This window comes from Heteronotia binoei, chromosome 1, assembly GCF_032191835.1.
Source record: "Heteronotia binoei isolate CCM8104 ecotype False Entrance Well chromosome 1, APGP_CSIRO_Hbin_v1, whole genome shotgun sequence".
NCBI lineage: Eukaryota > Metazoa > Chordata > Lepidosauria > Squamata > Gekkonidae > Heteronotia > Heteronotia binoei.
In genome coordinates, this window is record NC_083223.1 from 72,079,057 (window position 1) to 72,092,428 (window position 13,372).

Below are 13,372 nucleotides of genomic sequence, written 5' to 3' on the forward strand. Positions count from 1 at the left end.
TATACTTTTAACAAAGGCTAAAAGAAGTACATCAGTGAAAAAATATCTTATTTGGTGAATATGAAGGAATGATATTTGAGGATTTGGAAAGAAGAGAGAGGATAGGACCCAGGCAAGCCTTGAGGAGAAGGACATTCCCCGAAGTGCCACTTCTGAAAACAGATTTGTTGCTGGTTATCACCTGTATTTCCTATGAAAGTAGGGGGGGCAAGGAGAAAAGGGTTTTGAGGAGGATCTTAACTGATGCATTGGCAGTCTTAAAGGAATAGTCCCTTGAAGTTCACCAAAACCTGGGAACACCATGCTGCAGTAGCACTTGCAGAGCTCACCACTAAAACACTGCTGAAAAAAGTTTTCAGGTGCAAGAATATTGACAGGAGTATGTTGAATCCTGCAGAAGCTAGCAGATTTCATTATGCATGCTGCTCTGCAACAAGGTCTTTGGCCAACTGTAGTTGATTGAACTTCCCACACTTATAGAGTTGCATAGCATACTGGGCATTAGTGAGTGGCTTCATGGACTTCTTGTTGAGTCCATGAATTTAGCAGAGTTTCCACTAATGCTTGACCTCCCTGACATCTGTTCTTGCATCTCTGAATCATCCACCTCACCTCCAGGCTACTCTTTCCTCTCAACTTCTATCCCTCCTTGTGATTCTACCCCCTCATGCATCTACCTCTCCTTGGTCAACAAGGTCTTCTGTCTTTCTCTTCTTCCTGAACTGAGGCTTACTGTGGTTCACCTGCACAGGGTGCATCTAGTGTCTTTGGAAGTTTTTTAGCATGTTTCAACATAGTTAACTAATTTAATAGTCAATTAAATCATGTTTCCACATTATTTCTAAACTGACACATTCATTTATTCTCTTTAGTGTAATCCTGCAGCACAAAGTTCACATCCAAAGGATGTAGCACTCAGTGGGCACCACAACCAATGCTTAAAGGATAAGCAACAAATACAGTTAGTCCAAAAAGTACTAATCACAATCCACACAAGGCTTCATTCTGTTCTGGATTGCAGTTATTGAACACTGGGTCCATCAAATGTTCAAACGAGAAACCATTCTGAATCCATCCACTATCATGAAGCATTAGCAAATGTTTGAGAGTCCTGTTTATAAAAATATTCTTTATTTGAACTTCAGCAGAAAGAAATGTTCTTAGAACAATCCTAAACACCTAAACACAGCATTTCTGCTTCATGACATGCCATTCATTAGATATCTGCATGATAAAATCCTTTTATATTTCTGGAACAAATCTCTGGATTGATCTAGGGAAATGAATTGGCAGCATGGAAGATGAAGCTGCAGCAAAGTATTCATTTCATTTTCTCAGTTGTGAAATTTTCCTCCCAACACTATACACTTTATTTTGTTATGCTATTTGAAACTGAATCAAGCGTGGTCACTTAGGCACATCATTCAACCTCTGGTGCAATATTTCAGAAATGCACTCAATGAAATCAACTTTACCATGCATTTATATTTTATAGTCAAGCAAAGCAACTGTTACCAGGTTGTAGGACAAAAAGACACAAATTTCCTTTTTTCCCCTTTGCCGTCAAGTTACATCAGACTTAAGGGTTTTTAGGACAAGAAACATTCAGAGGTGATTTGCCAGTGCCTGCTTCTGTGTAGCAATTCTGGCATTCCTTGGTGGTCTCCCATCCAAATACTGACCAGAGCCAACCTTGCTTAGCTTCTGAGATCTGACGAGAACAGTTTAGCCTGGGTTCTCCCATTAAAATGTCTTTGACAGTTTCTGGTACAAAATATATTTAGAAATATCTGGCACTTTCAATGCATGCCTTAATACATGGACAAGGTTATTTCTACTCTTCACTGATTACAATCTAAATGTGGTTCGGGTTCATTAAATAATTGTATTACATTGTCATCTTTTATTTATTTATTATTTATTTATTACTTTAGTCTTCTATCCTGCCCTCTCCGCAAGCAGACTCAGGAGTTGCAGGCAAAAAACATCTGGAGAGCTACCGTTGGCCACCCCTGTAGTTTATCATATGTTGTACTCTGCCCTGAGCCCTACGGGGAATGGGCAGAAGAGAAATATACTAACATAAATAAAAATACAAATAAATTTTCCCCTTTATCTTTTCATCTCCCCCCTTTTTTATTATACATTGTTCAAGAAACAGAATAAAAGATACTGGGGGGCTTGAATGGGGTAAGGAAGTAGTGTGGCTTTTAAAAATCCGTTACACTTTACATTTACCCTAATGATCTCCATGGTAGTTTCCAGAAGGCATATAGCTGGCCATAGCTGAAAACAGGATGCTGGACTGGATGTACTTTTATTCTGGCCAAGCCAGATTCTAATACATTTCATAGTATAGTTCTGAATTGCTGGCATCTTCTCGATAGCATGAAAGCTGAAATAAACAGCTTCTCAAGTCAGTTTATTGGGCAGGATTGTAACAGTCTGATTTGAATGTTTAAGCTGTGACACGACAACCACAAAAAACACTAATTCCAGAGGGTTAGTCAAGTTAGCCTTCTGCAGCAAAACAAGTGTCTTGCAATATCTAAAGAATGCAGTGAGATGACTCTTTGCACTAGTTAACTGTAAATGTTTACCACTTTCCAAAATGAATTCACACCATGAATACCCAAAAATGAAAACTACCATTTCAGATCATCAGACACAGAATGAGTTTTTCCTTCTAAAATTTCCAGTCTGCAAAAGCAGGAGGAGGCCAGAAAACAACCAGCTTGCTCCATACCCAAGGAGGAGCACATAGCAGGCAGCAGAGGGAAGGGTCTCAAGTTCAACTATACAGGGAACCTCTGACCTTCAGGCAGGGATCACATGAGAACACATGGGGGGGATGGGAGGAACAATTTGGGAATTTGTTTGGGGGAAGAGGAAGAGTGATGTGTGAGATCCGGGGAGAGGGGGGAAGACCAGTCAAATGGAAAAGAAAAGTAGACACATGAACAGTCAGAACCCTCCCCCCCCCCCGAAACTTTAAAATATAGCCTACCACTTAAATCATCATCACAGGTGATAAGAATTAGACCCAGAATGAGAGATACATAAATCACCATTTTTATTCTCAGTTGTTCAGATGTTGTTAGAAGCAGCATTGCAGGGGCATTTTCGGCAGGAAAGGAGAGGAAAGTGGGACCCCACAGGATAGGTCCCACACTGATGACAACTGATTCCAATGGCAATTCTTTGGGTCTGGTCTGTGAGGATGCACAACCCCTGATGCCTACTTCGGCCTCAAGGCATCTCCACAATATGGCATGGTCCCCCATTTCAAAGGCAGCAGATAAATCCAGCAACAAGGAAGCTTGACCTTTGTCTACATTTAGACAGACATCAACTAAAGCCAGCACAGTCATCCCATAGCCCAGTCTGAAACCGGGTCTAGAAAGACTGAAATAGGTCTAGAGCAGATAAATTACCCAAGAAAACCTGGAATTGTTCTGCTGCTGCTCTCTCAATCACTTTGCCTAGGAATGGCAGAGTAGTGACAGGGCAATAATTGGCTACACTATTTTTGTTGGGATTTTTTTTTTTTAGTAGTGGTGGATGAATAACCACCCCCTTGAGTGGCCTGTTAGTGATTTAGAACGTGATTTTAAAACCCAGGCTGGGCAAGGATCCAGGGTACCATTAGAGCCTTCACGGATCCCAGGAGCTTGTCAACATCCATCATGGAAACTGGGTCAAAGTTATCCATAAATAGAACAGGCAATGTATTAGGCAGTTATGATGCACTCCCTCCCCCGAAATAGACGTTATATGGTCAGTCTGTATCCTACTCAAAATCTAATTTGGCTCATGCTTTCTAGGATGTAAGTAGTTAGGCAGATCCTATCTGGGTTTGAATCACTCTGACAAGAAAGTTTTTCACAGCTATCCCCTATAGCCAAGGTGGGATGGAGTAGACGGGAGATGCTTAATTTGGAGAAGAGACTAAGAGAGAAATAGAGAATCTGGGTTACAGGTTACCAGACAAGCGTATGCTTAATATCCAACCTGCTGTGGCAGCAAAAAATAAACCTTAATGTGCTATGGGAATTGTGTAATAAAGTTGAAACAGTGAGCTCCTAATTGAGATACAATAGCTCAAGACCTAGGCCATCTGAGTAAATTACATATCCCATTTGGTAGAACTAAGTACTAGGGATGGGCATGAACCAAAAAATGAACCATGGTTCAAGCACAAACTGGTCCAGTTCATGGTTCATTTTGAACAAGTTTGTTTGGTTGCACCATGCCTGAACCAGAAAATGAGCCATCTTTTTTCCTTGGTGGTTTGGTTTTCCAGACAGCCTGGTGCCGATCCAATCAATTCCTAGGCAACAATGGGGGTGGACATCTGGGAGCCCTAGAAACACCCATAGCAGTTGTCCATACTGCTTGATTGGCAGTTCTGGGAGCCAATCATGGAGCTTCCATTCTGCTCTGTGGGAGCAGGCACCCTGTCTCACCTGCTTTCACTATGCAGCATGAAGAGAGAATAGCTGAAGCTGAGCTTTCCTGGGGGCACCTGCCTTGGAGGGCTATAACTCAGACATTCCAAATCCAATCTTTGCCATACTTGGAGGGTTAGTGGAGGACAGCCTGCTGAAGACTCCTGGCATGAGGAGGGGCCTGTTCTATACCTCCTGAATCAAATGAACCACAAACCAGTTCAGGTAATCAAATAAACCAAGAACAAACATGAATTACTAGTTCAAGCAATCAAATGAACCACGAACTAACACAAACCACAATTTTTTCTGGTTTGTGCCCATCTCTACTAGGTAGCCTCAGGGCCCATTTCACATTTTTCATGTTTTAAGGCTTCATGAGGCACTTATGTTAGATGCAAATATGTGTGTGGATGTTGCAAAGGAAGGTGCTTTATTCAATGGGCTCTGGTAAAGATGGTACTTGCATGGCTCCACCTTTTAAGCAGCTACCTTGCTGAAAATATCTGAAATAGGCTTAAGTAAATTTACATTATTACTTATTTAATACACATGTATGTAACTATTGACAAGGAAAAATCCTAAACAGGCATACTCAAAAGAGAGTCCCATTTTCTTCACAGAAACAGAGTTGGAAATGACCTAAATGGAAATCTAGTCCAATCCCCTGTCCGATGAAGGAAAGACAAAAGTACCCCCCTCCCCGCACACTATCCCAGTGATCCTTGCTCTATGCCCAGCAGGAGGCAGAAAAACCTCCAGGATCCTTGAGCCAATCTGGCCTGGAGGAGAATTCTTTCCTGACCCCAAAGGGATGATCAGCATTACTCTGTTCAAATAAGAACGGACCACAAGAGCCAAGCACTGCCTCATTCCTTTCTGCTCTCCCTCTCATGATTTGCCTAAGTTCACAGAATCAGCATTGCTGTCAGATGGCCATCTAGCCTCTGCTTAAAAACCTCCAAAAAAAAGCGCCCACCACCTCCCAAGGAAGCTTGTTCCAATGAGGAACTGCTCTATCAGAAAGTTCTTCCTACTATTAGCCAAAATTCTTCTGATTTAATTTCAAGCCATTGGTTCTGGTCTGACCTTCTGGTACAACAGAAAATAAACCCTCTCCATCCTGTATATGACAGCCCTTCAGACACTTGAAGATGACTATCATATCACCTCAGTTATCTCCACTCCAAGCTACATATATTCAGCTCTTTCAACCTTTTATCATAGGACTTGGTCTCCAGACCCCTCACTATCTTAATTGCCTTCCCCTGGACATGTTCTAGCTTGTCAATATCCTTCTTAAACTGCAGTGCCCCAAACTGAACACAGTACTCCAAAGTGAAGTCTAACCAGAACAAAGTGATACTACCACTTTGCATGAGTTGGACACTACTGTTGATGCAGCCCAAAACTGCATTCAATAGGGCTAACTCCCTGGAAAGTGTCTGTAGGACTGCAGCCACAGTTACCTATATTTGGGAGCATACGTATGGAGTTCATGTGCTTCTATTCTTAAATGCTTTATAAAATATGGATAGTATTTCACTACTGTGTAATGCTTCAATTATGTCAGATGTGGTTGTAGTCATACACTTGCAAAGGATTAACTTGTATAGGAAAAGGGAGCTACATCCATTCAGCCTCCCAAACAGCCACCCTTTCCATCATCATTAATGATGTGGGCAGGCTAGAAAGCAAATGATTCCAGTTCTGTGGTAAGAGAGTGCACCTATTAAGCAAAACCACTAGCCACAAGGGAGAAGCCAAGATGGAAAAATCCTGGGGAAAAATCCGCCTACCCTATCACCATTGATAGTTCCCGCTAATATGATTTCAGTCACCTTTTTAAAAAATGCCAGTATTCATAGATAAGGTTGTCCAGATTTCCATCAATTCCCTCTCCCACCCCAGACTTGGGGAAACTTAAAAAAAGGTGCTGGTACTCAGTACCAGTGAATACCATCATAAAATAATCCCTGATTTTAGTTGCAAACTATCGAAGGTTCATACAAAATACCAGTGCTTTTTTTTTTTAATAGAAAAAGCTCAGCAGGAGCTCATTTGCATATTAGGCCACACCACCTGGTCTGGGAGATGTGGCTGCTGCATGGTGGGAGTCAGGCCAACCGGAGCCTGGAACAAGGTGGAGCTCCGTTCCTGTGAGCTCTGGCAGAAAAAAGCCCTGTAAAAGACTGATGACAGAAGCAAATGATGAGGGTCTTTAAATAAGATATTCCTGAGGGCACCATCCATTTTTTAAAAAGTTTTTAAACAAAAAGTAGAATCCTTAAATAGTTGTCAAAACTTGTCTTAAGGTAGTCTCTTCCTACTTGATGGTTGATAGCAGTTTCATATCTGGGGCTATAGTCCTGTGTGCATACAAAGAAACACTCACTGGCCTCACTGTATATTATTGTCCTGCCTCTTGTCACTTAAACTGAAATCAGTGCTTTCCCTTTCCAACATCAACTGTGGAAAGCTATGGTCCAAGACCAAGTCTACTGTGCAATTTTTTAAATTTAAAAATGTAATTCAAACTCCATTTTGTAATTATAAATTTCACGTCTGATTTGTACATTCCAATTTATACAATGCAGTTGCATTACATTTCTTTAAAAAGCAGTCTCTGGAAGCACTCATTCTGTAAGATTTGTGAAGTTCTGTGAAAGGTCTATACTGCCCTCAGGTGGTAGAAGCAAGCACAGAACACAGCATACCCATTTTAGCAGGACCATGCAGTTCAGATAGCCATTCTTCTTCAATTAATAGTTTTACAATTCAGTCTTAGTGCAAGTGGTTTATTATACAGCCACCTATTAATGACTAAAAGGATACAGTGGATTTGCCATTGATCTCAAGCAGTTAAATAGTATTTTCTCAAGATTATTAGGAGGCATTTAGTAGATTTAATGGTCAAGAGAAAGGCAGATGGTGTATCTGTTCAGCACGTGAGCGGTTTTGGTATAGGAATATCATGTGAGATGAAGTTAAGCACCTTGGACATTTCTCATGAGCATACTGAAATCTGTTCCACCAAGAGATGCCTGAAGGTAAAATGTGGCATCAAGTTGCAACCAACTCATGGCAACCCCATGAAGTTCCATCTTTCCCATCCAGGCCCCAACCCTGCTTAGCTTCCATGCTCCAATGAGGGTGGGCTAGTCTGAACTATTAACACTGTCAAGAATGCTTGAAGCAGAATAAAAGACCCTCTTTGCAATAGAGGCACACTCTTCAGCAGTCATTCTCTGCTTTGGAACAAGATATGAAATGGGGAGAATGTTATAGGGAGTATGAGAAGCTAAAATGTGTAAAAAAATAATTTCTACTTAAGATTTTATTCTTAAAAGCCCATTAAAGAGGCAGTATAATTTTTCAGTGTAACTGTTGCTGTTAGGTTGTAACTTTTAAGGTTACAATCATTAGATTTTTTGCAGATTTTATTTCCCCCCTAGTTTTATACTATTTTTTATTATCTGTTGTAAGCCCCCTTGTGAACCTCACTTGAGTACAGGATGGAAATGCTTTAACAAAGCAAAATCTATCTCCTCTTGTACAGTGGTTGGTTCTTCAGAATGCATGGGTAGCACGGGCATGCATGAGTAACCTCCTCCTCCTCCTCCTCCGTTCTTCTGTCCTTTCATCTAGGAATACCCAATGAGCTACATTTACACATCACACCAGAGGCAGCATCTTTTTTCTTTTTAAAGTGTTTGTCATAGATATTCTACACATTGAAGACACACATAAAAGGGAACCCACCTCTGCATATTTTTGAAGTGGAGTATATTGATGCTAGGCAACTTGTTTCCATGCTAGCCAGTATAGATTGTTGTGCCCCAACATTACATACACAAGACAACACAAAATATACATGATACTTGCATACAAACTAAAGAGTTCCATGCAGTATTTCTTCAAGCGCTGCCCATCACCACAATACTGGTCAGCAGATAGGATCACATTGTCCTCAATGGTCTAAAAGAATCCATCGGGGAAGACAAAAATAACCACAAAAGGCAGGATATGAGCTGGTTTTGTTTTACCAGCTCAAGGCCAAATTGGATTAAATTATTAACTCTTTTCCTTTAAGGGAAGAACTTGCTGTTAGATTTCAGCAAGATATATAGCCATCACTGTCTACAAGGCTCATTCTAATAGTGCTTAAAGACTTTTTTGTTTTGTTTGGCACACCCTCAATAACCGTTATTGGCCCTAATCCCTGGTTATGTCATGTGTGTCAATATTTTTATTACATTTAAATACTTACTATATATTCTCTTTTAAATACTGTTTTGATGTTTGCTGTCTTGGAGATCCTATATTGGTTATGAGTGTTTTCAATGGGAATGCAAGAGTCACACAAAAGTAGATTTCTCACTTTTGCATTGAAGTGTGGTAGTCCACAAATAAGAAACATAAGGACAAATGTAAGCTATTCCTGTGAGTGCATAAGGCCCAGAATAGTCAAATCTCTAATTAGCACTGGTGCTACCATTGAATTAAATACTTTGATGTTTTCAATACAACTGGAACAGGCCTTTCAGGAACTATTTTGATTTCAATGAACAATACTTCCTTTATAAGGAGAATTCCAAGGTACATGAGCTTCACCAGTCACAATCAACAAACAAGGCCAAGCCCTACCACAGAGGCAAAACTGGGATAAAATTTACAAAGATTGTGAGGCAACGACACATCATGACGGCTACAGGTCCAACCCCCGGGCCAGTGCCATTTTAGAGAGAAATTTCACTATTTAAAAATCATGAGGGCCTAATCCTAATTGCCTGATCCGCAGCAGCCTGGGCCCAATCTCCCACACCCCCATCTTTCCAAAACAGCTGTAGTCTGGCTCTTTGTCAGCTATGAAAATATCAGAAAGACCTTTTGCTTGAACTTTAGGACACAGCACAGATAAACAACTTAAGTTTAGCAGCTGCTCAATACCAACAGGCACAATCAGGACCTATGTATAAAGGAGAGGAAGTATAATAGTAATATACATTTTTTAAAAGTGAGAAACTAATTTCCTGTCAACCTTTAATCATTTATGTGTTGTGTTGCTCAGTACAGTGTCAAGGGAGGTTCGTCTTTGAAAGACCTTAGGCCAGCCACGACCACACGTCAATCTGAAATGTGACAGAATGGTGTTGTCATCTTTGCCTACCAACTTTTCATTAACTAACAACAGGAGCAGCCATTCTCTAAAATGACTTTAGCTGCTGGCAAGCCTTTGAAACTGATCTCAACAGGACATTTAGGTGGTAGTACTGAATCATCTATGATTACCTTTTACATCATACATAGTAGCCTTAAGATGAACTGCCTAGTGGCAGGAGTGAAGGTAAGTGGTTCAGAATTCAGCTGTCCCAAATGCCCCTGGGCATGAATCAAATGGACTGGGGAACTGAGAGAGCCCAAATGGGCTGAAAACAGTGCCTTAGGGAGAAGAAGAGCTCCTCCCCTGCTCCCCAACAGTTCTCACACAAAAACTGCACAGTCAGGGGAGTTATTTCACATGGAGTATCTGTGCACTTGGAGAAACAAAAATAGGCAAAATAATCTCCCAACAGTGCAATTCGTATATGAGAAAAATGGGCGAGGGCAGGAGCCTTTCTTCCTCTTGTGGTGCCATTTCAAGCTCATCTGGGCTCCTCTTTTTTAGTTGCGGTGAGGCTACAGAGAACACAGGAGAAAAGGTGTAAACAAGAAATATAAGTTGTAGTAGATGCCTATGCGGCAGAAAGCTGGTTCACCAACAGCTCTAAATAGATCAAAATGGTGTCATGACTAGTGTTCTCTTAGTTAGCAGGCGCTAGCTCACAGATTTTTAGCCTCCAGCTCACACATTTTTGTCTTAGTTCAGGAAGGATGACCCCAGAGCACAATAATTTATGCAGTAGCTCACAATGTAGAATTTTTGCTCACAAGACGCTGCAGCTTAGAGGGAACACTGGTCATCACCAACTACAAAAAAAAAGCTTCCAAAAGTTCTACAATCTCAGCAATGGAGTGCAAGTGTGTACATGGTTCCTTTTACTCAGAGGAGCAAGATTTGAGTCCAGTAGCTCCTTAAAGACCACCAAGATTCCCAGGATCTAAGTTTTCAAGAGTCAAAGCTCCCTTTACAGATCTTTGTCTGACAAAGGGGGCTTTGACTCTCAAAAGCTTATACCTTGGAGATTTTATTCATTTTAAGGTGCTACTGGACTCCAGTCTTGCTCTTCTACTGCAGACCAACACAGCTACTCAACTTAACTCAAAGGACTGCTGATTCCCATACAAGCATTTGAATTACTTTAAAGAAGGAAGTGAACATGGTTTTTACTGTCATTTCAACACAAATTGTCACCCAAATATTAGAAATGTTTCCAGCAGAGGAAAAAAACACACACACTTAACTGTAAATTTTTATTGTGCTTACAATGAAACCAATTTGCGTGCAAAACAGACACACACACCCCTCTTTTGTTATCCACTGTACATTTACTCCACAGTTGTCTTCAAAGGAGTCACTGTAAAAGGCCTGTCCTGTGAAGTGGACCATTCTCTTCTGTTGCCAAGATCCCTAAGGAACTGAACAATCACTAGCAAGCCAGGAACAGAACTGGACACAAGGATATAAATCCTTGCTGTTATCCATTCAGATTCTTTTAGGAATTTCTTTGTGGGCTTCAGCTGAAAACCTTTCATTCAGTCTGCTCAGGAAACTCAAGAGACTGACAAGTCAAGCATCAACTTCAATTTGTCTTTAACATTATTCACTTTTAATCCTCTCTCTCAACTACTTGAAAGGATTTGGTAGTTTAAAAGGGGGGGGGGGGGATCCTGCCAGATATTTTCCTCCACCCACCTGCCAGTGCACTGCAGGTTTAAAAGTCCTATTTCCTTCCCAACAGAAATGAAGTTTACAACAAAGGCTTCATGAAACAGCAAGTTCAGGCACCTATAAGGGATCCTCATCCCTAACAAAATGCTTTCCTTGACTTTTAGACTGCTTTCCTTGACTTCCCCCAGGAGGGAATTATGGCAGTGAAGATTTGATAAAATAGCATGTGGAATAATCACCACAATACTGCCTAAAATGACATGGAGAGAGAAAACAACAGGTATGGCATTCTATATCAGAAAGTGCTGGGAAACTTTTTGAAGAAGATATTGGATTTATACCCCATCTTTCAGTTGGAATCTCAGAGCGGCTTTCCTTCCCCACTACAGATACCCTGTGAGGTAAGTGGCTGACAGAGCTCTTTCCAGAACTGCTCTTGAGAGAACAGTTCTGAGAGAACATGTGACTAACCCAAGGTAATACCAGCAGCTGCATGTGCAGGAGTGGGGAATCAAACCCGGTTTTCCCAGATTAGAGTCCGCATGCTTAACCACTACACCAAATTGGTGTTGGAACTTGACAGAAAGAGTCAAATAGCCCATTCGGATGTTTCCTGTATCCCCAAGTGTAGAATCTATGCCACCTGAAAAGTCTCTGATGTAGTTCTGATTAACAGAGAAAGTGCAAGTAATACAAAAAATACAGCATATCAGAGGTGTGAAACATGTGGCCCAGAAGCTGAATCAGGCCCCCAAGCAACTGGCTCTTGTCTGCTTCCTTCTCCTTCTTTCTTGCTTCCTTCTACATCTCAGCTTGCTTTGCAAGGCTTGCTCAATCACACAGGAGCTACAAACCTCTATTTTCTCCATTGGTTGAGGCTCCTCCCTTGGGAATAGCTTGCTTTGCCAGGCTCTCTCACTTGCACAGAAGAGCTACTGAGCCAAGCCTCTCTTCCTTCTATTGGCTGAGGCTCCCCCCTCCTGGTCCCCTGGGGAGGGAGAGAAAGAGCCAGACTTTCCTTTCCCCGGTTCCCTGGATCCCAAGGGAGAAATACAACAAAAGCACCTTTAAGACCAACAAGTGCCAATGTTTTAAGCATGCTTTATTTATTTATTTTTAAAAAAATCTTTAATCATGTTTGTCTCTGTCCTTTAAAAAGTTTATATCTCCACTACCTAATCTTATATAGGTACACACATGGCCCAGCCCAACAATTCCGGCCCAATAAGCTTTATGTCAGATCCGGCCCTCATAACAAATGTGTTTGACAACCCTGGCATACATGTATACAGAGTGTACATAAATGACTCTCAAACAGAACTTCAGGATTCTAGAAATACTAAGGCGGGGGGGGGGGGAGAAATAGTGCTCTAGGGAGAAGGCAATTCAAATCCTGGTGATTGTAATCTACATTATTCAAGTAGAACACCCTCTTACCATATATTTTAAGAAGTCATTTTAATAAACAGGCATGCATTACTAATTTTTACTGAATTTAAATCCTGCATTTCACAAAATGTCCAAAAGAGTTTACAGACTGTATATTTAAAAAAATACAAAGCTTTTACTAATGAACAAGATCCAGAAGCTGATACTGACTATTGCTTTGTTCCTTGGCCAATGGGATGCCGCCAAGTGAGCTCCCATGCTTTTCAGCTCCTGCACAAGCTGCTGGGAGAGGTTATGCAGAGATCTGGAGCATAGTATCATTTTATGCAGATAATAATCCAATTATTTCTTTTCCAGCTGATTCTAGGGAGCCAGTGGTAACTTTTAATCAGTTTCTGCCATTTGTGAAGGGTTAGAATGTGAAAAAATAATATTATTCCATCTGCAATTTTACCTGTTGCCTAATATGTCTTAGCAGTTGTGATTTTTAGTGCTGCTCTATCCTTGCTGTGATTATTCTACTTAAATCATTTTACTAATTTCAATCCTAGAGGTTCAGTGATGTCACTTACTGGTTGTAGCAGGAAGCGGTATTGATGTCTTCCCTCCATTCATTCAAGCAGCAGCAGGAGGGGGGAAACAAAGACAGCAGTGGGAGTGCCCACCATAACGGGTAATTTGGCAGCCCCACCTGGCAGTCTAG